Source organism: Scyliorhinus torazame, chromosome 1, assembly GCF_047496885.1.
Source record: "Scyliorhinus torazame isolate Kashiwa2021f chromosome 1, sScyTor2.1, whole genome shotgun sequence".
NCBI lineage: Eukaryota > Metazoa > Chordata > Chondrichthyes > Carcharhiniformes > Scyliorhinidae > Scyliorhinus > Scyliorhinus torazame.
In genome coordinates this window covers 105,874,326-105,898,086 of record NC_092707.1, presented here as the reverse complement: position 1 = coordinate 105,898,086, position 23,761 = coordinate 105,874,326, and positions in this window count along the sequence as shown.

The window sequence follows — 23,761 nt, the reverse complement described above, 5'->3', positions numbered from 1 at the left end:
CCAATATCAACCTAACCTACACCCCTTCAATTTATTGCTGTTCATGTGCCTGTCCAAGAGTCGCTTAAATATCCCTAATGACTCTGACTCCATCACCTCCGCTGGCAGTGCATTCCACACACCCACCACTCTCTGTGTAAAGAACCGACCTCTGACATCTCCCCGATACCTCCTCCAATCACCTTAAAATTATGTCCCCTCATGACAGCCATTTCCGCCCTGGGGGAAAGTCTCTGGCTATCCACTCTATCCATACCTCTCATCATCTGGTACACCTCTATCAAGTCACCTGTCTTCCTTCTTCACTCCAGTGAGAAAAGCCCTAGCTCCCTCAACCTTTCTTCATTAAACATGCCCTCCAGTCCTGGCAACATCCTGGTAAATCTCCTCTGCACCCTCTCCAAAGCATCCACATCCTTTCTATAATGAGTCCACCCAGGGTTTTATAAAGCTGCAGCAAAACCCCACGGCTCTTAAACTCAATTTTAATGAAAGCCAACACACCATACGCCTTCTTAACAACCCTATCAACCTGGGTGGCAACTTTGAGGGATCTATGTACGTGAACTCCAAGATCCCTCTATTCCTCCACACTTCCAAGAATCCTGCCTTTAACCCTGTATTCAGCATTCAAATTCGACCTTCCAAAATGAATCACTCCACATTTATCTAGGTTGAACTCCATCTGCCACTTCTCAGCCCAGCTCTGCATCCTATCAATGTCCTGTTGTAACCTGCAACAGCCCTCAACACTATCTACAACTCCCCCAACCTTCGTGTCATCGGCAAACTTACTAACCCACCCTTCCACTTCCTCATCCAAGTCAGGACCCAGAACAGATCCTTGCGGGACACCACTGGTCACCGACCTCCAGGCGGAATACTTTCCATCCATTACCACTCACTGTCTCCTTTCGGCTAGTCAATTCTGTACCCAGACAGCCAAATTTCCCTGTATTCCATTCCCCCTGACTTTCTGAATGAACCTACCATGGGGGACCTTATCAAATGCCTTACTGAAATCCATATACACCACATCCACTACCCAACCTTCATCAATGTGTCTCAGCACATCCTCAAAGAATTCAATGAGGCTTGTGAGGCATGACCTGCCCCTCACAAAGCTATGCTGACTATCTTTATTCAAACTATGTTTTTCTAAATAATCATAAATCCTATCTCTCAGAATCCTTTCCAGTATTTTTCTCACCACAGACTGATGGGTCTGTAATTCCCAGAGATTTCCCTATTCCCTTTCTTGAACAGGGGAACAACATTCGCCTCCCTCCAATCATCTGGTACTATTCCAGTGGAGAGAGGACGTAAAGATCATCGCCAACGGCGCAGCAATCTCCTCCCTCGCTTCCCGTAGTAACCTTGGGTATATCCCGTCTGGCCCAGGGGACTATCCTGGTGCTTTTCAAAATTTCCAGCACATCCTCCTTCTTAATATCAACCTGTCCAAGCCTATTAACCTGGTTCATGCTGTTCTAATGAGCAACAAGGTCCCTCTCTCTAGTGAATACTGAAGCAAAGTATTCATTTTGGGCCTCCCCTACGTCCTCAGACTCTAGGCACAAGTTCCTTCCACTATCCCTGATCGGCCCTACTCTCACTCTGATCATCCTCTTATTTGTCACATAAGTGTAGCACGCTTTGGGGTTTTCCCTAATCCTTCCCGCCAGGGCTTTTTCATCCCCCCTTCTAGCTCTCCTAAGTCCATTTTTTTGAGTTCCTTCCCGGCTACCTTGTAACCCTCTAGAGCTGTGCCAGATCCTTGCTTCCTCAACCTTACGTAAGCTTCCTTCTTCCTCTTGAGTAGGAGCGCCACTTCTCTTGACATCCAAGACTCCTTCATTTTACCATTCCATTAAAGAGAAACGTCAGCTCTTTTCTCTCCCTACAGATGCTGCCAGACCTGCTGAGACTTTCCAGCATTTTCTCTTTGGCTTCAGTAATTTGTGTTTATCGTATACCCCTGTCTGCATCAATGGGGCTGAGGTGGAGATCGTTGACAGCTTCCAATTCCTAGCTGTGCACATCACCAACAATCTGTCCTGGTCGACCCACGCCGATGCTACAACCAAGAAAGCACAACAGCACCTATACTTCCTCAGGAAACTAAGGAAATTCGGCATGTCTATATTGCCTCTTACCAATTTTTCCAGAAGCACCATAGAAAGCATCCTATCGGGCTGCATCACAGCCTGGTATGGCAACTGCTCGGCCCAAGGCCGTAAGAAACTTCAGAGAGTCGTGAACACAGCCCGGTCCATCACATGAACCTGCCTCCCCATCCATTGACTCTATCTACACCTTCCGCTGCCTGGGGAAAGAGGGCAGCATTATCAAAAACCTCACCCTGCCCACCCCCCTACCCCTTCCCACCCCACCCCCGGGCAGCACGGTGGCGCAGTGGGTTAACCCTGCTGCCTCACAGCGCCGACGTTCCAGGTTCGATCCTGGCCCTGGGTCACTGTCCGTGTGGAATTTGCACATTCTCCTGTGTCTGCTTGGGTTTCGCTCCCACAGCCCAAAGATCTGCAGGGTAGGTGGATTGGCCACGTTAAATTACCCCTTAATTGGAAAAAATGAATTGGGTACTCAAAATTTTTTTTTTTAAAAGACCCCTCCCACCCGGGTTAGTCTCTCTTCCAATTTCTTCCATCGGGCAGGAGATACAGAAGTCTGAGAATACCCACTACCAATAGATTCAAAAACAGCTTCTTCCCCGCTGTTGCCAGAGTCCTGAATGACCCTCTTATGGACTGAACTGGTCTCTTCGCACATCTTCTCTACTGAGTTGTACTACACTTCACCCAACACCTGTGTCTATGTATTCATTGTGGGCTGGATTCTCCGAATAAGTGGAGTTTCACGGCGGCGTGTTCGGGTCCCCAGCTGCAGCGATTCAACTGGGCCCAAGGGGCTAGCACAGGCGGATCGGGAAACTCATCATGATATCAATGGACCGGCGGCTGATTCGCCGGTCCCGTGATAGACGTGACACCGCGGCTGCACATAATGGCTCCTCCCCTCCCACATACTTTAAAAAAAAAAAATTTAGAGTACCCAATTAATTTTTTCCAATTAAGGGGCAATTTATCGTGGCCAATCCACCTACCCTGCACAGCTTTTGGGTTGTAGGGGTGAAACCCACGCAAACACGGGGAGAATGTGCAAACTCCACACGGACAGTGACCCAGAGCCGGGATCGAACCTGGGACCTCGGCGCCGTGAGACAGCAGTGCTAACCACTACACCACCGTGCTGCCCCCCCCCACCCTGACACACAAGCGTCGCAGCCAACATGGCCACAAGGAGAGCATTGCCACTCTTCCGGGACTCCGAACCCGGGGACCTCTTTGACTCCGTGGAGGAGAGGAGGCTGGTGTTGTAACCCGGGCCAGGATGGAGGTCAGCAGGCGCTATTGTTTGCCGCGCCTGGGTAGAGGTCGGATTGCAGACCCGCGCAGAAAGAAACTGCACAACCTCCTCAGGGCGGTCAGGGTGAGTACCCAGTGCTGTGCCCCTGGCACGAACTACCGTACCCCCCACACAAATGGGCCCCCCCAGGGGGACGGTCGGATCCCCACCCTGACCCACATGGCTGCACCCACACACCCATGCCAGCCGCAATGGCCGTGTGCCCTGGCCACTGATGCCATCAGATACCCAACCCCTGGGCTGTATGCATTAGACCAGTTGCTGTTGGTGTTTGCTCTCCCAGACAAGGCTGCACACAACTGCCGGCAGCGGGAGAAGACCAGAGAGGGAACACCAGACCTGCGGCTCCTCGCTGTGCCGGGCAGAGGGCAGTAGACATTATCGGCAGCCCTCTGGAGAGGGAGGTCGCCGACGCGGAGGTCGGCAGCGCACCACGAAGTGAGACCCCCCTGCCTGGTTGTGGCTACTCACGACAAATGTGTGGCCCCACCAAACCCCAACCTTCCACAACCCCCTCACCACACACCCCAATCCCCCTCACCCCAACCCCCACATCCCATACCCCCCTCACCCCACACTCCCCTCACCCCACACCCCCCTCATCCTCCACCCCACATCCCCCTCAGTCCCCACTCCACACCCCACACACCCCTCACCTTAGCCCTCCCCACCTCACCTCCGTCTGCCTGTCTAACCATACATGCTATCTTGTGTCTTAGAGGACCGGCCGGGGATGGTCCCAGCCCAGCCAGAGCCGGTGCCCCCCAGAAATCCGAGCACCGACGGGGGGAGCAGCCGGAACATCAGCCCTCTGCCCGAGACGACACAGGACATCACGACCCAGGACACCACGACCCAGGACACCACGGAGTTCGGGTCGGAGGAGGACACTGACGTTCCGTCACTGCTGTCTCCAACACCCTCCACCATCTCAGAGACTATCACCTCGGTTGGGCAAATTAGTGAAGAGGCTTCTGGGACACTCACTGATGCGCACCACACAGTCGGTCCGGTACAGCAGGTGGAGGTAGGAGCAACCGAGGGGCCGGACGGTTGGAGGGAAGCCCGGACCCAGCACCCAGCTGCCGGGTCCTGGGCTCCTGGAACACCCAGTCCCACCCATAGTGCTGGTGCAGTCAGAGACGCAGGTGGAGGAGTCCATCTGCATGCAGGAACAGGGGGTGATGCTGGTCATGCGTGCCACACAGGCCAAAACCGCACGGGTGGCATCTGCGGTGGAGGCAATGGGGGTGACGGTGTCGGATATGGGTCAGCGTGTGCAAGGCCTGGCCATTCTGTGCATGTAGGGGCCGAGGCCCAGGACAGGGCTGCCACTCACAGGCAACCATGTGCCGGAGCCAGCTGGAGGTTGCAGCGGCGCTCCTCAGGGTGGCCCAGTCACAAGAGGCCATTGCTGAGAGCATCGGCGGCATTGCCCAGGCGCAGGTCGGCGTTGCACAGACTCAGAGGGAGGTGGCCCAGTCCCAGGGGGAGGTTGCCCAGTCCCAGGGGGAGGTTGCCCAGTCCCAGGGGGAGGTGGCCCAGTCCCAGGGGGAGGTGGCCCAGTCCCAGGGGGAGGTGGCCCAGTCCCAGGGGGAGGTGGCCCAGTCCCAGAGGGAGGTGGCCCAGTCCCAGGGGGAGGTTGCCCAGTCTCAGAGGGAGGTGGCCCAGTCCCAGGGGGAGGTGGCCCAGTCCCAGAGGGAGGTGGCCCAGTCCCAGGGGGAGGTGGTCCAGTCTCAGAGGGAGGTGGTCCAGTCCCAGAGGGAGGTGGTCCAGACCCAGAGGGAGGTGGCTCAGACCCAGAGGGAGGTGGCCCAGACCCAGAGGGAGGTGGTCCAGTCCCAGAGGGAGGTGGTCCAGACCCAGAGGGAGGTGGCTCAGACCCAGAGGGAGGTGGCCCAGACCCAGAGGGAGGTGGTCCAGTCACTGGGTGATGCAGCACAGACCCTCAGTGTGGTGGCACAGTCGCAGTGGGATGTGGTGCTGCCCCAGACGGAGATGGTCCACTCCCTGTGCTCCATGGCCGCGAGCATGCAGCCCTGGTTGAAACCAGAGCGGGCCTCCAGGACTGGCAGTGCCAGGTGGCGGGGGAGCCTCGGGGGTTGGCTCCGTTCGCACCCCCGTCCCATGGAGAAGCCTGGGGGCCATCGGGCACCCCGAGGGAGGAGGAGGTGTTGGGGCCTGTGCTGGTGACTCCTGCAGGGGAGGTCCTGGAACACTGCAGCACCTCGGACTTCCCTTCCCTCCTGTCTCTGGGGCATCTGGTGGGCAGCGGGCACATCACGCCACCCGGAACGTCCGAGGAGCAGTCGGGCACATCCAGGGCGGGCCATCCAGGGGACGCGCGCCAACGGGGACCCTCGTCGCAGGGCACGAGTCACAGCGGTCCGCCTCCACTCCTGCTGTACCGTCTGGGGAACCACAAAGGCGTAGTGGTAGGGCCTGTAAGGCCAGAAGGTTAGACACCAGTTAAGTTGGCACGGGTGCAGGGCACAGTTGAGTTATAGGGGCTAGGGCACAGACTGTATATACCTCTTCACAATAAACACATGTCAACACCGTTGAAACCTGCCTCTGTGCTCTGTCTGATGGGTGTGAGGGTGGGGCGGCGAGTGATGGCCACTGGGAGTGAGGGGTGGTGGACGAGTGAGGCCCAGTGGGTGGACCGTGTGACCCCCCCTCCCCCCCCGAACGTCCCCATCACTCTGTTCCCAGCTATTCGACAGGACTGTGTGATGGACGGGCCAGGTCGCATGCAGGGATCACCCAGGTGGAAGGTACTATTGTGGGCATGAGTCAGACATTGTCTGACAATGTGGAGCTCAGAGCTCATCGCAGAGCGGCCTGTCATCATCCTCCATCCCATGGACCAGACACGCTGTCACCGCCAACTCAGTGTCCCTAGCTCGTAGTGCCGCAGGTATATATAACGGAGGGGTGTGTGTATACGGGTGGTTTGGTGGTGTGGGAGGTGAGGGTGGTCGGTGGTGAAGGGGTGTGATATTGTGGTGTCCGTGCCCCTGCCGAGCAACCCCCCCCCCCCCGAGTTGGTGGAACGTGTGTCAACTAATGTGTCCATGCGCGCTGGCCCTGGCGGTTCCGTTGTGCAGCCTCCCGTGCCTGGCCAGCCGCCATGTCCCACTCACCCTCACACTCATCCTCCTCGTCTGACCAGACCGGCCCTTGATCTTCATCGTCCTCCAGCACATCGGCCCTCTGCTGGGCTATATGGACTTCAGTAAGGCCTTGGACAAGGCCCCTCATGGCAGACTAGTACAAAAGGTGAAGTCACACGGGATCAGGGGTGAGCTGGCAAGGTGGATACAGACCTGGCTAGGTCATAGAAGGCAGAGAGTAACAATGGAAGGGTGCTTTTCTAATTGGAGGGCTGTGACCAGTGGTGTTCCGCAGGGATCAGTGCTGGGGCCTTTGCTGTTTGTAGTATATATAAATGATTTGGAGGAAAATGTAACTGCTCTGATTAGTAAGTTTGCAGATGTAGCCATGTAAAATGGCTGCATTCCGATTAATCTGGCCAAAACCCAGTTTGAAATGGCTAACCCGAAAGACTGCTGGGAAAAGCAGCCAAGAAGACACAAGCAGGCAGCTGCAGACAGTATTGCATATTCGGCTCTGGGAAGGTAGCCCAGATCGATACTCAGGGCTATCAACAGCCCATCAACCCAGGTATTTGCAGTTACATTCAGGACTGTTTGCAGCCCATCTATCCAGGCATCTGCAGTTAAATCGGCTATCCCTGGGAACAATTGCAACATATTAGCAATTGAATACCGGGCCAGACCTGTCGGCGCCTGCAGTGGCCGAAACAAAGACAGGTGAGCGACCACCCCCCGATCGAGGAATCGCCTCACCATTGGACACATCGACCCCAGAGATTGGGGACAGAATCCAATCATTTGGGACTCAGGGTCAAGGGCCGCCCCGAGAGGCGGGAAACCCCTGGGCCCTATAAAAGTGAAGGTCCAAGTTCAGATCGCTCTCTCTCTCATCTTCGCCTGCTCGGGACCTTCGCAAGACCAGCCACCGGCCACCGTAAGTTTGAATCCAACGATCGCTATCCGGTAGAGACACCTAGCCACCAACCTGTAGCAGCCTTTTGAATCCCGCGGGCCAGATTTGATTGGACAAGCCATTCGTTTCCCTGACCTGGTGGGCTCTTCCTAAGTTAAGTATTGGCCAGTAGTGATAGGTTTATTATATAGATAGTAGTATTAGTGTATTAATATTGCTTGTTGTATATAATAAATGACCGTTGTTTTAATCCTTACTAAGCGGTGTGCTGTATTATTAATCATAACCTGAACTTGAACCACGTGGCGGCATCATAAAGATACCTGGCGACTCATGAGCAAAGGTGACGTAAAAGAGCAAATAGACTAAGGTTAAAAAGAGCAACACAGATGACACAAAGGTTGGTGGAATTGCGGATAGCGATGAGGACTGTCAGAGGATACAGCAGGATTTAGATCGTTTGGAGACTTGGGCGGAGAGATGGCAGATGGAGTTTACTCCGGACAAATGTGAGGTAATGCATTTTGGAAGGTCTAATGCAGATAGGGAATATATAGTGAATGGTAGAACCCTCAAGAGTATTGAAAGTCAGAGAGATCTAGGAGTACAGGTCCACAGGTCACTGAAAGGGGCAACACAGGTGGAGATGGTAGTCAAGAAGGCATACGGCATGCTTACCTTCATTGGCCGGGGCATTGAGTATAAGAATTGGCAAGTCATGTTGCAGCTGTGTAAAACCTTAGTTAGGCCACACTTGGAGTATAGTGTTCAATTCGGGTCGCCACACTACCAGAAGGATGTGGAGGCTTTAGAGAGGGTGCAGAAGAGATTTACCCGAATGTTGCCTGGTATGGAGGGCATTAGCTATGAGGAGCGGTTGAATAAACTCGGTTTATTCTCACTGGAACGAAGGAGGTTGAGGGGCGACCTGATAGAGGTCTACAAAATTATGAGGGGCATAGACAGAGTGGATAGTCAGAGGCTTTTCTCCAGGGTAGAGGGGTCAATTGCTAGGGGGCATAGGTTTAAGGTGAGAGGGGCAAGGTTTAGAGTAGATGTACGAGGCAAGTTTTTTACACAGAGGGTAGTGGGTGCCTGGAACTCGCTACCAGAGGAGGTGGTGGAAGCAGGGACGATAGTGACATTTAAGGGGCAGCTTGACAAATACATGAATAGGATGGAAATAGAGGGATACAGACCCAGGAAATGTAGAAGATTTTAGTTTAGACGGGCAGCATGGTCGGCACGGGCTTGGAGGGCCGAAGGGCCTGTTCCTGTTCTGTACTTTTCTTTGTTCTTTATATTGTGGAGGACGCAGCAGACCACAACGATGCAGCCGACCCTCCTGGTCTTGTACTGGAGGGCTACTCCAGAGTGGTTCAGGCACCGGAAACGCATCTTCAGGACCCCAAAGCACTTCACCACCACACCCCTGGTCGCACAATAGGCATAATTGTAATGGGTCTCCGCGTCGGCCTGTGGCCTCCGTATAGTCATTACCAGCCAAGACCGCAACGGGTAACCCCTGTCACCCAGCAACCAGCCCCGCAGCCGAGGGGGGGTGCCCCTCGAACATGATCACAGATTGTGCCATCACAAACGAGTCATGCACACTGCCCGGGTACCGGGCACAGACGTGCAGGATCCTCATCTGGTGGTCACAGTCCACCTGCACGTTCATGGAGTGGTACCCCTTCCTGTTCGTTGCCTTGTCCACCACCCCTCAATCCCAGTAGCCATCACTGACCACCTCACCCTCACACCCATCAGACAGAGAACAAAGTCAGGTTTCATCGATGTTAACATGTGTTTAATGTGAAGAGGTATATACAGCCTGTTGTCCGCCGGTGGCCATAGGGCAACATGCCTCCCATCGATTACCTCCTGGACCCGGGGCATCCCGGTGATGGCAGTGAACCCCACTGCCTGGGCATCCTGGTGGGTGGAGTCCACTGGGTACTGGATGTACCGGTCCGCAAGGGCGTACAGGGGGTCGGTGAAGGGGCATCTGTGCGCCGATGTCGGGGAGATGCCAGACAGGTCTCCACTCGGTGACTGAAAAGACTCCGTTGCGTAAACGTTCAGGGCCACCGTCACCTTGATGGCCATCGGTAGCAGGTGTCCTCCCCCATTCCCCTGCGGTGCCAGGTGTGCCAGCGTGTGGCAGATGTGCCCGACGGTTTCCCAGCTCATCCGCAGTCTCCTCCTGCATGCTCGGTCCAGAAGGTCCTCAAAGGACATGCGGTCGCGGTAGACGCGTGGCTGCATCCGGCGCCTCCTTGGCACCGCCACCTCCTCGTCCTGCTGGGCGAGCGGCCCTCCAGAATGAGCGGCTGCCACCTGCCCCTCTGCAGCCCGCTCCTCTGCTGCAGCCTCCGCCTCCTCTCTGAGCCGCCTCCGCTGCCACAGGGCTGCATGCAGGGCAACGGCCGTCACCACTGCGGAAAACATCGCTGGTTGATGACCAAATATGATACTCTGCAGGGGGTGAGGGGAAAACATGTCATCATGGCGCATGCACCCTGCACAACCAGGTACCATGAGCTACATGGTGGCCCTGGTTGTCACCACGAACGCCATCACACATGTCCCCCACTCCTGCACCCCGGCCCCGTCAGTGCACCCGGTCCTGGCGCCCGTCCCTGCTGCCAGGGCCACACTTCCATGGCACTACCCTCACTGGGGGCTGCCGTCGGTGTGGCCCTGGGTGGTTCCCCCGGTGGGTGTTGCCGGTTGAGCGCGGTGGGCGGGAAGGGGGGCGGCACCCACCCATACGGCAGTTTTCTCGGCGTCCACCCAGGGGCCGGGGTTGGTGGCCAACGAGATGGCCGCCGTAATGGGGCTCGGTGCGTGGGCACTGCCCTGACATGTCGGTGCTCCTCGGCTGCTCGGCCTGTCCCGTCCCCACCCCTCTCCCAGCCCTGGCAGGGCCCCTCCACCCCCCCCCCTGCCCCGCCTGCAGTTAGCACGGCCGATGTCCGATCCGGGAGCCCACAGTGCCCCCACGCCACCTCCTACCTCCTCTCACAGCTGCCTCGGCCAACACGCCAGCTTGACGATTTTTTATAGGACATTAGAAACACTCTGTCGGGAAATCGGCCCATCCGGGCCCCAGAATGGCTGAGGCACCGGAGAATCGGTCGTCAGGGCAGATAATGAGATGCGTGCTGTACTTCCGTGCCGCGCAATTTCGTCGAGTGGGGGATCCGGAGAATTCCAAATCGGCTCGAAACCGTCAAGCTGGATTTTGGCGTCGGAGCCGATTTTCCAGCCGATCGCGTTTCGCGATTTCGCTGCAATGTCACGGAGAATCCAGCCCTGTGTATTTATGTATGCCCTATGTTCTTTTTCATGTGTGGAATAATCTGTCTGGACTGTGTGCAGAACAATAATTTCACTGTACCTCAGTACACGTGACAACAAATCCAATCCAACCCAATAGTCTGAGACATCAAGCAGAGAATTTAGGTGGGAATCGGCACAGTTTGGGTGGGACAATGACGTTTTTGCAGTTCAGGGGGCGTCCTGCACCAGGTACGTTGCCAGCACTCCCCCAAATAGTACTATGCTTGCATATGGAAAAAAATGCAAAAATGTGACACTTCGCCAAATAATAATAATAATTTTTATCAGTGTCACAAGTAGGCTTACATTATCACTGCAATGAAGTTACTGTGAAAAGCCCCTAGTCGCCACATTCCGGCTGGCGCCTGTTCGGGTACACAGGGAGAATTCAGAAAGTCCAAATTACCTAACAGCACGTCTTTCAGAACTTGTGGGAGGAAACCGGAGCCCCCGGAGGAAACCCACGCACACACGGGGGGAATATGCAGACTCCACACAGACAGTGACCCAAGCCGGAATCGAACCTGGGACCCTGGCACTGTGAAGCAACAGTGCTAACCACTGTGCTACCGTGTCGCCCATTTGGAGGAAGCAAAAGGGATATGTGAATGGGGAAGGCACATTTTTAGTAATAACTTTTGTTTGTAGGACAAACATGGACTTTTGGACCCAAATGGCCCATTTCCTTGCTGTAATTTCTACAGAGATGTAGATTTCAGCACAGTTGGCACCTAGATTACTTCCAACTATATTTCATTGTTCTTTATTAAACTTCTATTAGTCACCTGTTTCCTCATTCTTGATCTTACTGCAGGTGCAAGCAACAACAGCCGTTTTCTGTTCACAGAGGCATGGCTGCTAATCAATCTCTAAGGGCTCGGCGCGTTAGTCAGGTCAATAAATTACAGTTCACCCCAAGTAGTAGGGTCACGGAAGCAGCAGCAACAACATTAACACCAACATCGACATATTGTGAAAGTGTGGATTCTACAACAGAAAAGGGCGAGCTCTTCACTACACGACATGTATTCTCGAGTAACGTCAGGTTTAGAGTTAGGATCGGTATCAGGGCAAAGTGCCATGTACTGTCTAGCCACAAGGGACAGACTCAGATGTCATATCGGATCCCGACCAGCAGTCTGACCTCTGGGCTTATGGTGGACAGACAATCACGATTCTTTGTCATGCACAAGTAGACTTTGATTTCCACATTGTGAATCAGGTTGTAAAACCACTGTTAGGGCTTCGAGATAACATCACGCTAGTGCTCATTCGACCCGGCCCAGAAGTGCAGGCCCCCCAACTTCAAGCCCCAGAGGTGACATTGTACAGTGACATTTTCAACCACCTGGTTATTGGTAAATTACTTGTCGTGTATCACACATAATTAAATGACTCAGTTCCATTGACAGTTTGTGCTCCAAGAAGTGTACCCATGACCATGAGGCAAACATCAATGAGCTGCAGCAGCACTGGAGGTAATCACCCCGGTAAAGGAGGTCACAGAATGGGCCTCAGCAATGGTAGCCACAGTGAATAGGGATGGCACGGTCAGTATGTGGTTCGACCCAGTGCATCTGAACCAAGTGTTGCTCAGATCACATCACCCCATGAAGACAGTGCAGCAGTGATATCAGACATGCCACAAGTGAAGGTATTCAGGATGAACCTGCTGCCAAGGTTCTTCTTCCTGTTCAGATTCCTACTGATCATCATCTCCAAGGCCTTTTTCCAGGGGATAGACAAAACGATCATGGCGTTTGTGTGTGTGGGGGGAACCCAAGGATCCCAAGGCTACACTACAGAGAAGAAGAAAAATGGGCAGCCTGGCCCTTCCGAACCTGCAAAACTACCACTGGGCTGCCACAGCCGTGAGGGTGAGGGGATGGATACGAGAACCGAATGCGAAACAGGCGAGGCTGGAGGAGTCCTCTGACAAGGGAACAACCCTCCGAGCCCTCGCCACTGCAGCGCTCCCATCCCCCACGGCAAAATACACATCCTGCCCAGTGGTGGTAGTCACATTGAGGATATGGAATCAAATGAGGCAGCATTTCTGTTTAACCGAGATGTCCCACATGGCCCCCATCTGTGGCAACCACAAATTCCCGCCAGCCTTGCTAGACGCCACCTTTAAGAAGTGGAGACAGGACTGGGGGATGTTAGCAGTCAGGGGCTTTTACCTGGGGGACAGACTCGCAACCCTAGACGAACTAACGGAAGAACTGAAACTACCAAAAGGACAGGATCTCCGGGACTACAAATCAAACACTTTCTCCGCAAGGAGACGACGAAGTACCCTCGCCCCGAGAGACACTTTACTGAAGGAACTACGGGGCATGGGCAGTGGGGAGAAGGGGAACTGTGGGGACATTTACGGACAACGTCTGGAGAGGGCAAGAACACCATTGGAAGGAGCTGGCAGAAATGGGAAGACAAACACGGGGCGGCAGTAGGGAAGGGACTCTGGGGTGAAACACTAAGTAGGGCCAGCTCACCTCCTTCAGTGCAAGGCTCAGCCTTATGCAGTTTAAAGTTGGTGCAGAGAGTGCACCTAACCGGAACCCAAATGAGCAGGTTCTTCCCGGAGTTGGAGGACAAATTTGATCGGTGTCAGGGAGGCCAACCAAACCCATATGTTCTGGGCCTGCCCCAGACTTGTCGGGTTTTGGACAGCCTTCTTCAAGGCAATGTCCAAGTTGTGGGGGTGAGGGTGGAGCTGTGCCCGAGAGTGGCAGTGTCCGGTGTTTCAGACCAGCCAGAACTACATATGGGGAAGAGGGCCGACACCCTGGCTTTCGCTTCCCTAATCACACGCCAGAGAATCCTGCTCGGCTGGCGATCGGCAGCACCACCCACAGCTGCAGACTGGCTCGCTGACCTGTCAGAATTTCTCTATCTGGAGAAGATCACACCATCTGAGGGTCGGACGAGGGCTTCCACAAAGCGTGGGAGCCATTCATCAGCCTGTTCCAAGGCCTGTTCAAAGCCAATAGCAATTGGGAAGAAAGGAGGGAGGGGGACCGATGAGGACAGACGAGAATGCACAGAGCAGAGAGAAACAAGGGGGGGGGACAGGCAAGGAAAGAACCTTGGGGGGTTTCAGGGAGAGACATGGATAAAGAGTAAGCAGGGAAGGGGGCAGAGAGCAACCCCCCCCCCCCCAAGCAAACCCAAAAGGATAACTGCAAGAAACGCATAAGGAAGGAAAGAAGTACAACAATACAACACCCAGGGCGAGAGGTGGCGCCAGGAGAGAACCCGACTATTAACAGGGAAGGAGGGATGGAGGGGGGAAGAGAGGGGGAGGGGGAGCAGGGAGGGGGTAGGGCCGACAGATGGAGTGCGTGTAAAATTGTACATAAGAAACAATATATTCTGTAAATAGTATGTGCTTTATATGTCAAATTGTCAAACTGTTAAAGTTGGAAATGCCAATAAAAATATTTTTTAAAAGGTGAATGTATTCAGTGTGCTTGATGCAAAATGCGGATTTTGGCAGATTCCATTAGACTTGGCATCTTCAAAACTGACCACATTCATGTCTCCGGTCATCAGATCCTATTTTCTGTGTAAGTTGTACGGTATCTCCACCGGCAACGATATCTTCCAGCGGCACATGGAGAAACTCTTCGCGGATCAACCGTGCAAGATCATAGTCAATGATTTCCTGGTTTGGGATCGTGCTGTGCAAGAAAATGATGCGCGACTTAGCCGTGCCCTGGACAATGTCAGGGATCTCCAATTGAAGTTCAACCCTGTGAAATGCTAATTCAGGGAAAATCAAGTTCCAAATACCGGCCACTTACTCATGGGTTGATGGTGTGAAACCCGATCCAGACAAGACTGCGGCCATATGACGAATGGCTATTCCTGTTGTCCTCTCATTGTGTCCAGGAGCTTAAGTAGGTTCTGCAAGCAGACATCATGGCTACATGACACGATAATTGAAAGGTTGGCCAGAATCCTTCAGGGAACTTCCTCACACACTCTGGGTATTCTGTGCCTTCAGAGAAGAACGAATCATACAAGATCTCCACATCCTGCACGGGCAACGATTTGTTATTCAGCCTGCCGCCCAACTGCACCCAACAGCTGCAACAAGTACACCCTGGAAACTAATGCTAGGGCCAGAGAATCACTATCCTTGTCCTCTATGTCGACTGATATGTACAGGGAAGTCTTGAGATGCTCACTGTGGTACCCTCAATAACGAAGCTTAGAGTGTAAACAGTAAAGAAGGCTTTAATAAACTAAGAACTAGACTAGTGCTGAGATGTGTGCTAAAAGCTGCACTGCCCACAAGGCGGTACCTTATATACAGCTCACAGATGGGCGGAGCCGGAGGCGGAGTTCCCCAGGGTTCCAAGCCCGGTCTTAAAGGGGACATCACCTTACATGATGACAAGGGTACAGTGTTACAGTAACCGTTCATCACACTCACCTTGCAATGCAATAAAGCCACACCATGCAAAGGAATCACTACATCATCATGAGGTGCCAGACCTCCCAAGGACAATCACAGCGGCTGATATTTTTCACTGGAATGATAAATAGCACTTGGTCCTTGTTGACTCATGTTCAGGTGGTTCAAACTCGACTACCTTCCGGACACAACCAGCAGTTCGGTGATCATTAAGCTGAAGAAACACTTTGGTGCACACGGCATCCTGCAGAGAATCATGACAGACGATGCTCGCCAACCCGTCTCTGTGGAGTTTTGCAATTTCACACGCACCTGGGACTTTGAGCACATTACGAGCAGCCCCTCCTCCCACAGTCCAATGGGCTAGAAGGAGCGGCACGCTCAACCAATCTCCTCTGGACATGGGACCACACTGAGTATTGTGCTGCGCTACTTAGTCTGCGCTATCTTCCGTGACAGGGTCTGCCCTCGTCCGCACAGCAACCTTTTCCTGCCTCTCTAGGACCATGATTCCCACTGTCAAGGCTCTGTTGCAGCCAAACTCAAATCTAATGTACTCGGTGCACTGTTGCAATGCCGACTGCACAACAAGGCACATTACAATCGACATTCTCACAGCCCTAACACCAGGCAAAATGGTCCGGAAACAGACCACATGTGACCATGACCAGTTGCCGATGGTCAGCAGCGAGAGCCTGCAATCCAACAGCTACATGGTAGCTTCAAACGGCAATCAGTACGTACACAATCAGTGTCACATCTTGCGAGTGGCAGAGGCAACACCGACAGCTGGCGCTGCGACCCAACCGCCTTGCCTTGACCGCAGACCTTCCACACCCATGTTCATGCAGACCCCATCAGAGACCGTCCGGTGGGCCCCACATCTGTACAACACACACGCACGTGTCTTGTGAGTGCAGAAAAATGGGCATGGGCCCAAGAGCATTCTCCCATCTATCTTTTGGTGTTATCGCACGCCCTAGGCGCCTGAACAGGCCCACAACAATAACGGGATTTCATCACCGCATAGACTGTTTGGGTGCCGAAGTTTATTTTGTTTTATTTTCCCTGTTATCCCCTCCCACCACACGCTGAAAGAATGGGGAGGGGTACACACAGGTCACTGCTATGCATCGAGAGCCCAATCTGTGTTTCATTCCTCACTCAAACCATTGTACACTGTGGTATAACTAATGGCTTCTGTACACAATTGTCTGTATACAGTTTCACTGCATACACTGTTACACTTCATACCACTGGGGACCCAAACTAATCAGGGAGGATGTAGATCGGGTTGTCACGTGACTACGTGATGATGTGGTCACGACTAGCGTCACATGTTGGGAGCGTATAAGATTTCCCCAGGTCCTCGGGCAGAGCGCACATGTTTCTTACAGCAGCAGAGTTGGTTAATACACTTTCTGTTGTTACAGTCCGTGATGCAGTGAACCACAGGAGAATAAACTATACAACCGTGACCAAAATCTAAAAGTATGTCATTGACCCCTGCAAAACAGCACTATGCTTTATAGAACAAAGAAAAGTACAGCACAGGATCAGGCCCTTTGGCACTTCAAGGCTGTGCCGATGATAATGTCCTAACTAAAAAAAAACCTTCTGCCCTTACACAGTCCATATCCTTCTATTTCCTCTCTATTCATGTATCCATCCAGATGCCTCTTAAATGTTGCTAATGTGATTGCTTCCACCACATCCTGCGGCAGCGCATTCCAGACTCCCACCTTGCGTGAAAAACTTACCCTGCACATCTCCCTTAGACTTTCCCCCTCTCACCTTGACCCTGTGCACCCTTGTAATTGACACTTCCACTCTTGGAAAAGCCTCTGACTGTCCACCCTGTCTATGCCTCTCATAATTTTGCAGACTCTATCAGGTCTTCCCTCAGCCTCCGTCTTTCCAGTGAAAACAATCCTAGTTTATTCAACCTCTCCTCATAGCCAACTCCCGCAAGACCAGGCAACATCTTAGGGAACCTTCTTTGCACTCTCTCCGAAGCTTCCACGTCCTTCTGATAATGTGGTGGCCAGAACTGCACGCAATACTCCAAATGCAGCCGTACCGAGGTTTTATACAGCTGCAACATGATTTCCCAGCTGCAACATGACTTTCCAGCTCCTGTACTTAATGCCCCGGCATCCCTTGGCCACCTGTGTTGCCACATTTAGGGAACTGTGGACCTGCACGCCCAGATCCCTCTGTATGTTAATGTTCCTAAGGGTTCTGCCATTTACAGTATAATTCATGCCTAGATATGATCCTCCAAAATGCATCACCTCGCATTTATCCGGATTAAACTCCATCTGCCATTTCTGTGCCCTAGTCTCCAATCTATCTATATCCTGTTGCATCCTCTGACAATCCTCGGCACTATCAGAAACTCTGCCAATCTTCATGTCATCCGCTAACTTACTGATCAGACCACCCACATTTTCCTCTAGATCATTTATATATACTACAAACAACAGAGGTCCCAGCACTAATCCCTGTGGAACACCACTGGGTACAGATCTCCATTCGGAAAAACACCCTTCTACCACTACTCTGCCTTCTATAACCAAGCCAGTTTTGTATTCATCTAGCCAGCCCACCATGAGTCTCATGTGAATTTAGTTTTTGTACCAGTCTGCCATGTGGGACCTTGTCAAACGCCTTACTCAAGTCCATATAAACTACATCCACAGCCCTTCCCTCATCAATTTTCTTTGTCATCTCTTCAAAACCTCAAGCAAGTTGGTGAGACATGGCCGTCCCTGTGTCGTGTTAATCACCCAGGGGTAACACGGACTGCAACTGGATGCAGTTCTACTTGAAAGTAGACTCCAAACTTTGGTGTTGGTTCAATACGCTTTATTGAACTTGCTCAGCAGTGCACACAGTTCACTCTACTAATCTAAGCGTGCTTACTATAACTAACTAGACCAGACTAGCTCTGAGCCACGTGTATAAGGTGCTAACCGATATATACACCCTGACTGTAACTACAGTTGTCACCAGTGGAAAGAGGCAGAGTGTTGATGCCTCGTGTGTTTTATAGTGGGAGACCATCCTCTAGTATTCTGCCTGGTGATTGGTTGTGTTCGGTCCTGTGTGTTGATTGGCTGTACTGGGTGTCTGTCACTGCCTGTCTGTATCTCATTATGTACATGAGTGCATATCATGACACGCTGTACAAAACCATGCTGCCTGTCACTAACTAGTCCATTTTCCTCCAAATCTGCATAAATTTTGTCCCTCAGTTTGTTTTCCAAAAGCTTCCTCACCACTGATGTCAGACTCACCAGCCTATAATTTGCTGGATTGTCCCTGCTACCTTTCTTAAATAAGGGAATAACATTGGCTATTCTCCATCCTCTGGCATCTCGTCTGTGGTCAAAGGGGATGTGAAGATATCTGTTAAGGCCCCAGCTACTTCTCCCCTTGCCTCCCTCAGTAACTTGGGATATAAACCAGCCGGCCACGTGGACTTGTCTACCTTGATGCAATTTAGGATACTCAACACCATCCTCCTTTGATATATTGACGTTCTCAAGAGAGTTCCCACACCCTGACATGGTGGGCTAAATTTTGGATCTTCCTGTCCCACCCATGGCAACCCCGCACAGCGGTTCCCCCGCAGCTGGCAAACAGCACAAAATGGTGTGGACATTGATTGTGAAGTGCTTTGGGACAAGCTTGAAATAGTTGCTGTAAATTGCAAGTCTGCACTTTAAATTATTCATACAGTACCACCACACTGCAGATTTCTCAGGTGAAGGGACTTCCTGTTTCTACTGCCAAAATGTTAAGCAGGAACTGCCAATGTAGAAATGTTGTGACATTCTTCACAGTGTCAGGGTATTATTTTCTTTGGTGCACTATTTAAGAGTGGGAACATGTGATTACTTGGTGCATCAAGTAAGATAGTAATCTCAAGGTGAATTATTTGATTTGTGCAATATTTGGCTCAGAGACAATAATACTTGGACTGTTAATCACTTGAATTGCAGCGTAAAATTCTGAGACATCTATCAGTAATGTGAAAGTTACATGTTAAAATTTGTCTCAAATCGCATAATTACTTCACATATACTGCACGGCCACAGAAAGATCGGTACAAATGTCCTGTGCCATCTTTCTGCTCCCCACAAGCCTCCTCCCTCCAGTTTCACCTCAACCTATCAGCCTAATCATCGCGTATTTATCTAAATTCCCTTTAAATGTATCTGTGCCATTTTTGAGGGAGTGGTGTGAGCGATGGTATGCCAAATTTGCCTAAAAGAACAGGATGTACTGTGGTTTAAGTAGCATAAAGGCCTTTGGTTTATGACACAATTAACCCCTCAAGTGCAAACACATGAAACAACTCATCGAATACAATAATGCAAACACATTAAAATGTTCCGATTTTACCAACTCGCCACTGAGTCAAATAGCTTGCTAATCGATCATTTCCAAATGGGTGGCGGCCTCGTGATTTCAGTGCCCGCTCACCTTCCATTATTACTGAAACTGGAGTGATGATGCCGTATTACCGACCCAACATCATCACACCGAATCTCACGGTTATGCAGCGATGGGCGTGGCTGTAAAATCCAACCAATGATGTAATTACAGCCCTTCTTTGTGAAGTCAATGTAGATCGTAAGTTAACATCTGTCCACACCATCTTAAACAGGGTCATACTTATATCGCAAGTCAGTATTTGCTTGGTTATACAGCACAATTTATTAATAGAAATGTATTGGGCGGGATTCTCCGGTCTTCCAGCTGCGTGTTTCTTGCCGTTCGCTGGTGGTAGGATTCTCTGCTCCCAGCACTGTCAATGGGAATTCCATTGAAGCTACCCAAACCTGCTGGAAAACCCACGGGTCGGGTCCACTGCCAGCGGTACCACAGAATCTCGCCGTCAGCGAGCAGCTGGAGAGTCCAGCCATCATCTGTCCTAAAACAACAAACAAGAGCCTCTGTGTGTAACAATATGTGTATTGTAAGGAACACAAAGGGTTAACAATAAGATAATAATACTTTGCACCACCAGATGGTGATAAGGAACAGTGATATAAATATGATGTGACTTCTGGGATTCTGGGAGAAGGTTGTAAAGTGTTAGAGAGATTAGCTGTATAGTATAGAGTTCTCTTGTAAGAGATATCGTATTGTTTTATTTAATAACTTATTCCTTGTTGACTGGTTAGAATCTTTAATTTAGTAGTGTAAAATAAATCAGCTTTGCTCAATAACTCAGCTTGATGTTCTTTGTTAACACTATATTCTCTGAGCATCCTGATAGACCCAACAGAGAACATCACACTGTGTGTAGGTTGAAGTAGCATCAGCAGTCGGGGGGCCGGGGGGGAGATATTCTGCTCATGTTTCCAGGCTCGGAATCGGCGGTGCGAGCAGGAAATCCAGCAGGAGGCTCAAAACGTGAATTACAACGTTGTGATTTCCCGTACTGATTGTCCCCTCTCCTGTCAATGACCCAATGGGAATCCTGACGTTGCCCCATTTAAATTTATACATTTAAATGTTATTATTAGGTCTTTATGCCTGATAGACATGGTCCCAACCCCTGCTTACTTGTCTATTAGTGTCAGTGTGAGGGCCACCGAACAGGAGTCATCTGCTTCGTCACACAGTGTGGCCTGCTGGGATGGTCCCAATCCCAAAGCTGAACAGCTCCATCTGTATTTGTGCTGACTTGACACAGCTCAATAAGGCCCCGGCCGGAGGAGTGCATCCCATGTCCTCAGTGGTTGAAAACCTGACTAAACTCTGGAAGAACAGGGCATTTTAAAAGCTGGATGCCAACAATCTTTTCTGCCAACTACCCCTTGACAAAGAGTTGAGGCCGCTGACCACATTCACAACCCACTATATCACCAACCTCAATGTCTCACCCGAAAGAGTCAATAAGTCACTAATCTCATTACTGGATGAGAGGGAGCAAGCAAAGGTGCCTCCCAAAATCTAGAGTTTCTTCCTACACCTCATAAGACCATAAGAAATAGGAGCAGGAGCAGGCCATTCAGCCCTTCCAGCCTGCTCCGCCATTTAATACGATAATGGCTGATCTAACACTCAGTAAGTCAGCTTTCCAGCTTTATCTCCATAACCCTTAATTCTCCCACTGATTAAAAACCTACCGATCGGACTTCCGGTTGCGGCTATGCTGAGCGAAGTCGCACGTTCGGCAGCTCCCGCCAGAAATGGGCTTTTGGGCTCTTTTGAGGGGCCACAACGGCAATTGTTCGACGGTTCCCAGGGTGGGAAGGTGACAGTGCGGCTCCCCCGGCACTGTATGGATTGGACCAGGAGTGGAGCGGCCAAGAAAGTGATTTTAGTGCAGCGAAAAGTGTGAGGGAGGAGAAGCAAGATGGCGGCGGGTGGAGACCAAGCAGCGTGGGCGCTATGGTCGCAGGAGCAGCAGGAGTTCCTCAAACGCTGCTTTGCGGAGCTGAAGGCAGAACTGCTGGAGCCGATGAAGGCATCGATCGACAAGCTGGTGGAGACCCAGAAGGCCCAAGGGGCGGTGATCCGGGAGGTGCGGCAAAAAGCCTCGGAGAACGAGGACGAGATCTTGGGCCTGGGGGTGAAGGTGCAGGCGCACGAGGCGCTGCACAAAGAAGTGGGCAGAAAAATTTGAGGACCTGGAGAATCGGTCGAGGAGGAAGAATCTCCGGATTCTGGGTCTCCCGGAGGGAGTGGAAGGGTCTGATGCCGGGGCGTATGTGGTCACGATACTCGACGCGCTGATGTGCGCGGGAGCTCTCCCGAGGCCCCTGGAATTGGACGGGGCTCAACGAGTCCTGGCGAGGAGGCCCAAGGCCAACGATCCGCCAAGGGCGGTAATGGTGCGGTTTCACCGCTTTATGGACAGAGAGTGTGTCCTGAGATGGGCCAAAAAAGAACGGAGCAGCAGGTGGGAGAACACAGAGATCCGAATGTACCAGGACTGGAGCGCGGAGGTGGCCAAGAAGAGGGCAGGCTTCAACCGGGCTAAGGCGGTCCTACATCGGAAGGGGGTGAAGTTCGGGATGCTGCAGCCAGCGCGATTGTGGGTCACATTTCAGGATTGGCACCACTACTTCAGACGCCGGAGGAGGCGTGGACCTTTATCCAAACTGAAAAGTTGGACTCGAACTGAGGGATTGATGCGAGGGGGAGGGGGAGGGGGGTAGTCGGCAGGGGGTGGGGGGGGGGGTTGGGGGGTGGGGGGTTGTGGGGGGGGTGGGGTAGGGGGGGAGCCGCCTGACCCGGCTGATAACTTGGAATGTGAGGGGCCTGAACAGGCCGGTCAAGAGGGCCCAGGTGTTCGCGCACCTAAAGGGACTGAAGGCAGATGTGGTTATGCTCCAGGAGATGCATTTGAAGGTGGCAGGTCAGGTTAGGCTGAGAAAGGGTTGGGTAGGGCAGGTCTTTCACTCGGGGTTGGACGTGAAGGATAGAGGGGTGACGATTCTGGTGGGGAAGCGGGTGTCGTTTGAGCTGAACATTGTGGCAGATAATGGAGGTGGGTACGTGATGGTGAGCGGTAGGTTGCAGGGGGTGCGGGTGGTACTGGTGAATATATATGACACGAATTGGGATGATGCCGGATTTATGAAGCGCATGCTGGGTCGGATTCCGGATTTGGAGGTGGGAAGCCTGATAATGGCGGGGGGGGGGACACTTCAACATGGTACTGGATCCAACATTGGACCATTCTAGGTCAAGGACGGGTAAGAGGCCGGCTGCGGCCAAGGTGCTTAGGGGGTTTATGGACCAGATGGGGGGAATGGATCCATGGAGGTTTGCCAGGCCGGTGGCCAGGGAATTTTCCTTTTTTCCCCACGTCCATAAAGCCTATTCCCGGATAGATTTTTTCATCGTGAGTAGGGCACTAATCCGAAGAGTGGAGGGCACAGAATATTCGGCCATAGCCATTTCGGACCACGCCCCGCATTGGGTGGAGCTGGAGCTGGGGGAGGAGAGGGACCAGCGCCCGCTGTGGCGCCTCGATGTGGGACTGCTGGCGGATGAGGAGGTGTACAGGCGGATTCGGGGGTGCATCGAAAGATACTTAGAGGCCAATGACAATGGGGAGGTGCAGGTGGGGGGAGTCTGGGAGGCGTCGAAGGCAGTGGTCAGGGGAGAGCTAATCTCCATTAGGGCCCATAGGGAGAAGAGAGAGAGGAGAGAGAGGGAGAGACTGGTGGGGGATATATTAAGGATGGACAGGAGGTATGCAGAGGCCCCCGAGGAGGGACTACTAAGGGAGCAGCGGAACCTCCAGACGGAGTTCGACCTGTTGACCACAGGGAAAGCAGAGGCACAGTGGAGGAAAACGCAGGGGGTGGCGTATGAGCATGGGGAGAAGGCGAGTCGGATGCTGGCACACCAGCTTCGTAAGAGGGAGGCAGCAAGGGAGATTGGTGGAGTTGGGGATAAAGGGGGGAACACGGTGCGGAGTGCGGGGGGGAATAAACGAGGCATTGAGGGACCTCTATGAGGAGCTGTATAGGTCTGAGC